The following is an 8,449-nucleotide window of genomic DNA, read 5'->3' on the forward strand; positions in this document are numbered from 1 at the left end:
GGGGGCAGATATTACGTTCCCAGCCTGAATCAGCAATGCAGAACTGCACCACTGCACGCACCCTGACTGTGACTCAGTGCAGATCTGTCGGCGTTAAGAATCAAGGGACACCAAAGGAAAGATTCCCCGACGGAAGTTGCAATGAAAAGGATCACTGCTTTCTCTCTGCCTTCCCATTTCTCAGGATTGTATCCTGCCTCCTCCTAAGGTCCCTTGTGTGTGGGCTTCCTGCTGTTGTAGTCAAGTCAGAAAGGGCGGGGGAGGGGAATCACCAGTCTCTTGCCCAGCCCTGGATTTCGGAGAGGGGGGCTTACCTGCTTGGGGGTGGGGGAGAACTGTGCTGCAGAGGGCCAGCAAGCCCAGGGGTGGAAGCTTCAGGGTGTGTGCATTTGTGGAGCGGCACAATGGAAAGAGGCTGCAGGGTGGTGATTTTGCTTTAAAAGCTGCTGGGTTAGGCAATCCTTCTCCAGGACAACGCATGCACTCAAAATAAAAAATTACAAGGGAGAAGCCGGTGGGTGGGTGGCTGGACTCCTGTCCGAGGAACGATCACAGTGGAAGGACGGAGAATGCACGTGGTCCTTCATGACATTGTGCCCTGTGTATGCGGTGTGTTACGAGTGCGAATTGGGTAACATGATGAGGACCTGCAGGATCAAACCCGTGAAGGTCCATCCAGCCCAGCATCGTGGCTTGCACAGGGGCCAGTCAGCTCCTCCTGAGTTCCAAAAACTGGGTCTGCAGACTGAGGCTTTCCCCTGATGTTCCCTCCTGCCTCTGGGATCCAGAGTTTCGTGCCTCTCCATGTGGAGATTCCCCCCAGTTCCCATGGCTAGCAGCCACTGACGGGCCTCTCTTCCATGAATCTGTTTATTCCTGCGGCCATCGCAACACCCTCTGGCAGCCAATCCCACATTATAATCCAATCTCCCCTCTCAAGCTCCGCCCTTTCCCTCTGGCCGGCTGCAGGTCAAGGAAATTCTGAGCCTTTCACCTGGAGATGCCCAGAGTTCAAATCCGGGGCCTTCTGCAGGCCAGGCACTAAGGGCAGGAGGGAGCCCAGCAACGGAGCACAGAGTCTTTCTAAAGACCGTGAGGCTGTTGGGCCTGTGATCGATCAGGCTGTCTGGCTGGGGCTTCGGCATCTGCTCCAAACTCCTCCGCTCCTCCCAGGCCTGTTCTGCCTTCCCTTCCAAGTGCCGGGCCTCGAGGAGTGGAAAAAATGAGCCAGCGAAAGCAAGCCCAGCATCTGGGTCTCGTAATGTTACGATGAGGGGCTTTCGGCCAACCTCTGGCTCCTCGTTTGTTGTGCAAAGATCTCGTGACGCTGCCGCCTCCGCCTCTCACCCTGCCACGAGGACACAGAACCCCTGCCCCGAGCCCCGCTGGCTTTCCCACCGCTCCCCGCTGCCCTCTCCCTCTCCCTGGACGGCCCTCCCGGGGTCTGCAGAAAAGACGGCTCAGACATTCATCCTTCTCCCCTCCCCTCCTTCCGTGAGACACATCCGTGGCCCCCCAACGATTGGCCACAACCAGCAGAGGATTTCATCCACGGGCAAAAGGGAGGTCCCCCAGTCCCACCTGAGAGTGGTGCCCACATCTTTGTTTCTCTATGGGACGGCGCCTGTGGCTGAGGGGCAGAGCATCTGCTTGGCATGCAGAAGGTCCCTCGTGCCATCTCCAGGAACAAGGACCAGGCGGCAGGTCTCTTCCTGAGACCCTGGAGAGCTACTCCGGCCTGAGTGGGTGAGACTGACCTGGATGGGGCAAGGGATTTGATTCAGCAGAAGGGGGCTTCATGTCTTCAGTGTGAGCAGTGAACACTTGCGACTCTGCTCTTCAAGTCCCAGCCCCCCCCCCCCAGCAGGGTTGCAAAATCTGGGCTGGGAATTCTGTCGATTTGGAGGATGGAGCGTGCAGAGGGAGGGTTCGGGGCTGGCTGCAATGCCAAACAATCCTCCCGCCAAAGCCGCCTTTTTCTCCTTGGAAAGGACCTCTGTAGCTGGGGATGAGTTGTAATTCCAGGAGATCTCCAGCCACCCCCTGGGGGTTGGTAACCCTTTGCCCAGAGCCTCATGCTGGCAACCAGGCGCTGGGAGGGAGCATCAGACACGTACCCTCAGTGCATTTCAACAAGCACAGCTCAGGGCAAAGTGCTCGGGAAAGGGAAGCGCCTTGCATTAATGTTTTGATTCATTCAGCACAGATTCCCCCAAGGTATCCTGAAACAAAAACCGTTCACATGTTAAGAGTAAAAGGTCGACGGGAGGCTTCCAAAAGACATTTATCTTCGCAAAAAGGAAACTGTTTCCTCTCTCGGGGCACTGGTGCTAAGGCCAGCAGCCCTGGGAAGATGCTCAGTTGGGAGGGGCCAGGACTAGCCCTGGGAAGGGTCCAGAAGCGGAGCAAAGAGGAAAGTAAACAGCCACACCAAGGCCAGGCCAGCTCCCCCCCCCCCAGTAGAATTCATGCAGCAAAGAGCATAAGACAGTCAAAACAAGTTGCCCCCCCCCCCATTTCAAGCTGAACAGCAGACAACTGGGAGTCCAGCTGGTCCAGCCTCCCGTCTCACCCAGGGGCCAGCCAGTTCCTCTGCAGGGCCAGCCACAGGGCAGAGAGGCCGAGGCCTTCCCCTGAGAAGACCCTCAGAAGAGCCCTGCTGGGTTAGGCCAGGGAGGGTCCCTCCAGTCCAGCCTCCCGTCTCACCCAGGGGCCAGCCAGTTCCTCTGCAGGGCCAGCCACAGGGCAGAGAGGCCGAGGCCTTCCCCTGAGAAGACCCTCAGGAGAGCCCTGCTGGGTCAGGCCAGGGAGGGTCCCTCCAGTCCAGCCTCCCGTCTCACCCAGGGGCCAGCCAGTTCCTCTGCAGGGCCAGCCACAGGGCAGAGAGGCCGAGGCCTTCCCCTGAGAAGACCCTCAGAAGAGCCCTGCTGGGTTAGGCCAGGGAGGGTCCCTCCAGTCCAGCCTCCCGTCTCACCCAGGGGCCAGCCAGTTCCTCTGCAGGGCCAGCCACAGGGCAGAGAGGCCGAGGCCTTCCCCTGAGAAGACCCTCAGGAGAGCCCTGCTGGGTCAGGCCAGGGAGGGTCCCTCCAGTCCAGCCTCCCGTCTCACCCAGGGGCCAGCCAGTTCCTCTGCAGGGCCAGCCACAGGGCAGAGAGGCCGAGGCCTTCCCCTGAGAAGACCCTCAGAAGAGCCCTGCTGGGTTAGGCCAGGGAGGGTCCCTCCAGTCCAGCCTCCCGTCTCACCCAGGGGCCAGCCAGTTCCTCTGCAGGGCCAGCCACAGGGCAGAGAGGCCGAGGCCTTCCCCTGAGAAGACCCTCAGAAGAGCCCTGCTGGGTTAGGCCAGGGAGGGTCCCTCCAGTCCAGCCTCCCGTCTCACCCAGGGGCCAGCCAGTTCCTCTGCAGGGCCAGCCACAGGGCAGAGAGGCCGAGGCCTTCCCCTGAGAAGACCCTCAGAAGAGCCCTGCTGGGTCAGGCCAGGGAGGGTCCCTCCAGTCCAGCCTCCCGTCTCACCCAGGGGCCAGCCAGTTCCTCTGCAGGGCCAGCCACAGGGCAGAGAGGCCGAGGCCTTCCCCTGAGAAGACCCTCAGAAGAGCCCTGCTGGGTTAGGCCAGGGAGGGTCCCTCCAGTCCAGCCTCCCGTCTCACCCAGGGGCCAGCCAGTTCCTCTGCAGGGCCAGCCACAGGGCAGAGAGGCCGAGGCCTTCCCCTGAGAAGACCCTCAGAAGAGCCCTGCTGGGTTAGGCCAGGGAGGGTCCCTCCAGTCCAGCCTCCCGTCTCACCCAGGGGCCAGCCAGTTCCTCTGCAGGGCCAGCCACAGGGCAGAGAGGCCGAGGCCTTCCCCTGAGAAGACCCTCAGAAGAGCCCTGCTGGGTCAGGCCAGGGAGGGTCCCTCCAGTCCAGCCTCCCGTCTCACCCAGGGGCCAGCCAGTTCCTCTGCAGGGCCAGCCACAGGGCAGAGAGGCCGAGGCCTTCCCCTGAGAAGACCCTCAGAAGAGCCCTGCTGGGTCAGGCCAGGGAGGGTCCCTCCAGTCCAGCCTCCCGTCTCACCCAGGGGCCAGCCAGTTCCTCTGCAGGGCCAGCCACAGGGCAGAGAGGCCGAGGCCTTCCCCTGAGAGGACTCTCAGAAGAGCCCTGCTGGGTCAGGCCAGGGAGGGTCCCTCCAGTCCATCCTCCCGTCTCACCCAGGGGCCAGCCACTTCCTCTGGCCCATCAGCTTCAGTCGATGCTAGTATTTTGGGAGATGGAGGAAGATGCCTCTTGGTCATCGTTTTACAAACCTCTCTGGTGGCCCACTTACTTGCCTCTTCTAAACAGAAAACGCTCCAGCCTTTCCTCACAGGCAAGGGTCTCCCCCCCCCCTCTTGGTTGGCTGCCTCCTTTGGTCTTCAGGGTGTGTTTGTGGGGGGGGGGGTACCAGGAATAGCCCCTCCCAGGCCCTTCACAGGCATTTGGACGAAGCTAAACCCAGCAAAAGAAAACCTTTCTTTAAAAAACTTGCTAAGCAGCCTAAAGAGACAGCCATGAATTTACATGAAACCCAAAATACCCGTCATCTTTTTCCAAGGCCCACGGCAGGACAAGGTTGCCAGAAGTAAGCGCAGGACCCCAGCAGCCTTCTGATAGCTAAAACAGACTCAGCTGGCAGCAGGAGCGGCTGGAGGTTATTGCAGGCGATAATAAGAAACACACAACCCTCTGTTTTAAAATAGAAGGGATGGAATCTGCTGGAGCTAGGCCCTGGCCAAGGAAACCTGATCTTTGGGGAGAGGGAGATGGATTTATAGGGGTGGGGGTCCCCTGGGAGTTCCTTGGCTGGGGCTGGAGTCTTTCGGATTTGGCTCCAGCAGTAGGAAATTTGGGGGCCCAGGGAATCTGTTCCTTGGCTACTAGAGCCTCTTCTGGCTGCGCTTTGGAGCCCCATCCTGCCCTTCCAGCTACTTGCGGCACGCAAAGTGACGGAGGAGCCTGCTTGGGCCTTCTGCTCACGGGCAGAGAGCGCATGCCAACTCCACTCCACCAGCTCTCTGATGTGCAGCAAACCACAGTTGACCCCGAGCTCCCCTGTGACAGGGAGGTCCAGAGCAACAAATACTCTCCTTATAAGCCGCAGGTGGTGAGGCCGCAGGGGCACAAACACACCAAGAAAGAGGCATGTCTCTTGTGGCATGCAGGCAAAAGGGTGCTTCCGCCCACCCTTGGTCCAGAAGCATTAAAGAGATTCCCTCCCTTCCGTGACTCCTGCTTCCCTTGACATTTCTGGGAAGAAATCCTCTGCTGGAATCCTCCACAGATGGGTCTCGTTCAGCCTCGGGAGTCGTGCAAGGAGAGCAAAAGGGGCCTGGTGGTGGCTTTCCCCCCCCCCCCCCCCCGTCTTGCAAAGCTGATGACTCCGCTGTCCGGCACCCGCTCTGCATTGCACGCGGCCAGTCCTGCTTCCCAGAAGCCCGGAGGCTGAGGGCTGGAGGCGTTTGGACCCCCCAGCCCTCCTCGAATCTCCAGCCCTGCCCCTCTGGGCCTGCCCTCCTGCAGGGAGGCGCTCTGCAGCAATGCCCGAGGAAGCCTGGCTGGCACGTGCCACTGCGAGATGCCAGGGGAGCCCCCTTGCTCAGGACAAGGAGCCTCAGTCCAGAGGGAGGGGGCGGGTGGGTTGGACCCCGCGGGGCAGAGGGGGCACAGGCTGCTGTGTGCTTCTCTCTCCCGGAGCTCATTGCCTGTCGCTGGCAGGAGGCCGGGCCTGGCGGCTGCTTTGACCTCAGCGGTTTCCAGCTCCCCGCCCTCCCTCCCTTCCTTCCCAAGCAGCTGCTGAGGATCTCCGCAGCCCTCAACGGCCTGCTGGGAGCCAGACTCTTGTTCCCCCGCTGAATTGGAGACCCACAGCAGAAGTTCCCCAGGTGTGCTTCAAAGGAGAATTGGGGAGGGGGGGCATGCCTGTTGGCCTCAACATCCCATCATAGGGCTGCCAACCTTGGGTTTGGAAATCCCTGGGGATTCTGGGGTGGGGCCAGGAGAGAACACAAGAGCATCACAAGAGCCCTGCTGGGGCAGACCAGGGAGGGTCCATCCTGTCTAGTCTCAGGGGCCAGCCAGTCCCTCTGGAGGGCCAACCACAGGGCAGAGAGGCCTTTGGCACAAGAGACCAGCTGCCCCCTTGCCCTGAAGATCCACCCGAAAAGAGCACCTTGGAGAATGCCAACATTGCTGGCAGAGGAGGAGCCTCCGTGAGTCCCTGCTCACTTCTTTGAAGAAAACCAGGAACGGTAGCCGGGTTTGTCTGCAGCAGCTGACAAATATTCCAGAAGCACCTTGAGGACTAACAACTTTTGGAGTGTGGGAGGAGTTTTCAGGAGTCACTGCCCACCTCTTCACAAAAGCTCAATAGTCATTCCTGAGGGTGCTGCTGGGCTCCTCCTCTTCTGCAGACAGACAAAAACAGTGACCTGTCTTGATCCCCCTTCAGAAGCCCATGGGCATCAGCACAGCAGGGGCTCATGGGAGTTGTAGTCCATGGACATCCGGAAAGCCCCAGTTCGGCCACCCCTGAGATGGAGCCTGCTTTTGGCTTATGTCTGGCACACAAAGACTTATGGGTAGGCTTGTCCTGGCCTGGCCTGTCTTGTTGATTGTGAACCGGAAATGAAATGGAGGATTGCTTTAGGATGCTCTGGGCTGACCCTGCACTGAGCAGGCGGTTGGACTAGATGGCCTCTATGGCCCCTTCCAACTCTATGATTCTATGATTCTATGATTGCAGCCCCTTCCTCTTTGCACGGCCAAGGCCATGCCGGGGCTGTATCTGATTGCCCACCCTTTCTTAAGCATCACCTCTCTCCTTTGTTATAGCTGCGCTGGCTGTTCCTGCTCTTTGCACTATAAGGAGCCCTATGTCCGTGGGGCAGGAGGGGCAAGAGGACAGGGCTTGGGGGGGGGGGGCGGGATATCATGCCCCATGTAATGCCCCTCTGCAGGATATCAAGCCCCACAGAAGCCACCCACCAAAGCTGTCATTTCTCCCGTGATCTCTGCAGTGCGGAGAGTGCGTCATTCCAGGGGAGCTCCGTGCTCTACCTGGAGACTGGCAACCCTACGGGCAGGCCCATGGAAATCAGCCCGTGCCCCCAGAGACCTCCAAGCGGGGAGCCGCCTGGTCTTGGCCAAGCAGGGCTGCCAATTCTAAAGAGAGCGCGCCTGCTCTTGCCGTCTCCCTCGCTGCCACAAAACTGCACCGGAAGACCTGAGAACAGAGCGGCCGAGGCAAGTCGGTGAGGCTCAGAAAACCACAGCTGCGGAAAAAGTGGTCACTGCAGAAGGCGGCTGAGCCCAAGTCCCACGGGAACGGCTTCCCTGCCCCCCCCCACCCCCTGCCTTCCCCTCCCACGCCTGCCCCTGCTGACTCAGACTGAAGAAAGCGACAGGTTGCCGGCCTCCAGGTGGGCCCTGGAGATCTCCCAGACATCCAAGATCTATCCCCCTGCAAGAGATGGCTGCTCTGCAGGGGGGACTCTATGGTATGGTAACCTGCGGAGGTCTCTCTCCTCCCAGCCCCAGGTGCCACACCCAGGTATCCAGGTCTTCCCACCCCATTGCTGGCAGCCCAACTGCAGGCTGCTCTCAGCAAGACGGAATGGCCAGGAGTCTCCTGCAGTGAGGAAGGCCTGGTTTGCTCCTGATTGATGGAGGCCAGAGAGAGAGAGAGAGAGAGAGAGAGAGAGAGAGAGAGAGAAGGGGGGGTCTGTATAGCTTGGCGCACCTCTGCAAATGTCACAGAGCAGACAGACCCCCCCCCCCCCACACACACCTTCAGTCTCAATGGGAGTTCCCCCCATGCCCTCACCCAGCGGACTGGCAGGCCTCAGTGCTGCAGGGCTTCGTGTGGGGAGGGGCAGCCTCACGGGGAGACCGGGGGGAGGGGGGATAGGTGTGTGTGTTGGGTGGGGGGGTCCCGGGGAGGATAGAGGTTGGGGAAGGACCTCAGTGATCCCACAGCCCCCACCCTGCCCAAATGCCGTTTCCGCCCGGGGAAGCCGTCTCTGCCATCTGGAGACCAGTTGAAATGCTAGAAGAATTTCAGGACTCGGGTAGCCAACCCCCAGGCGAGGCCTGGAGATCTCCTGCAATTGCTACTGGTCTCCCGCACAGAGATCGTTTCCCCTGTCGAAAGGGTGGGCCTTTAAGACCCTGCCGAGGGGGCACCCAAATCTCCAGGTGGCTCAGAATCACCCCAAATCTTTCTCAACCGGGAGCTGGCAACCGTATTCGGTGGGTGACTTTGCTGGGTGCCTCTGGGCCACCTTCTTTGCGGTGGTTCGCTTTCAGCCGGGAATTGGCATAAAATTAAGGGCTGCAACCCCCCCCCCCCCCGGACATCTGCGTTGTGGGGACCGGCCGGCTTGCGGGGAGGAGCGGTCAGGTCTCCCATCGCGCTGGCCTCCCCCGCCGCTTCCTGCCCTTTC

This window comes from Paroedura picta, chromosome 4 (genome assembly GCF_049243985.1).
Source record: "Paroedura picta isolate Pp20150507F chromosome 4, Ppicta_v3.0, whole genome shotgun sequence".
Lineage (NCBI taxonomy): Eukaryota > Metazoa > Chordata > Lepidosauria > Squamata > Gekkonidae > Paroedura > Paroedura picta.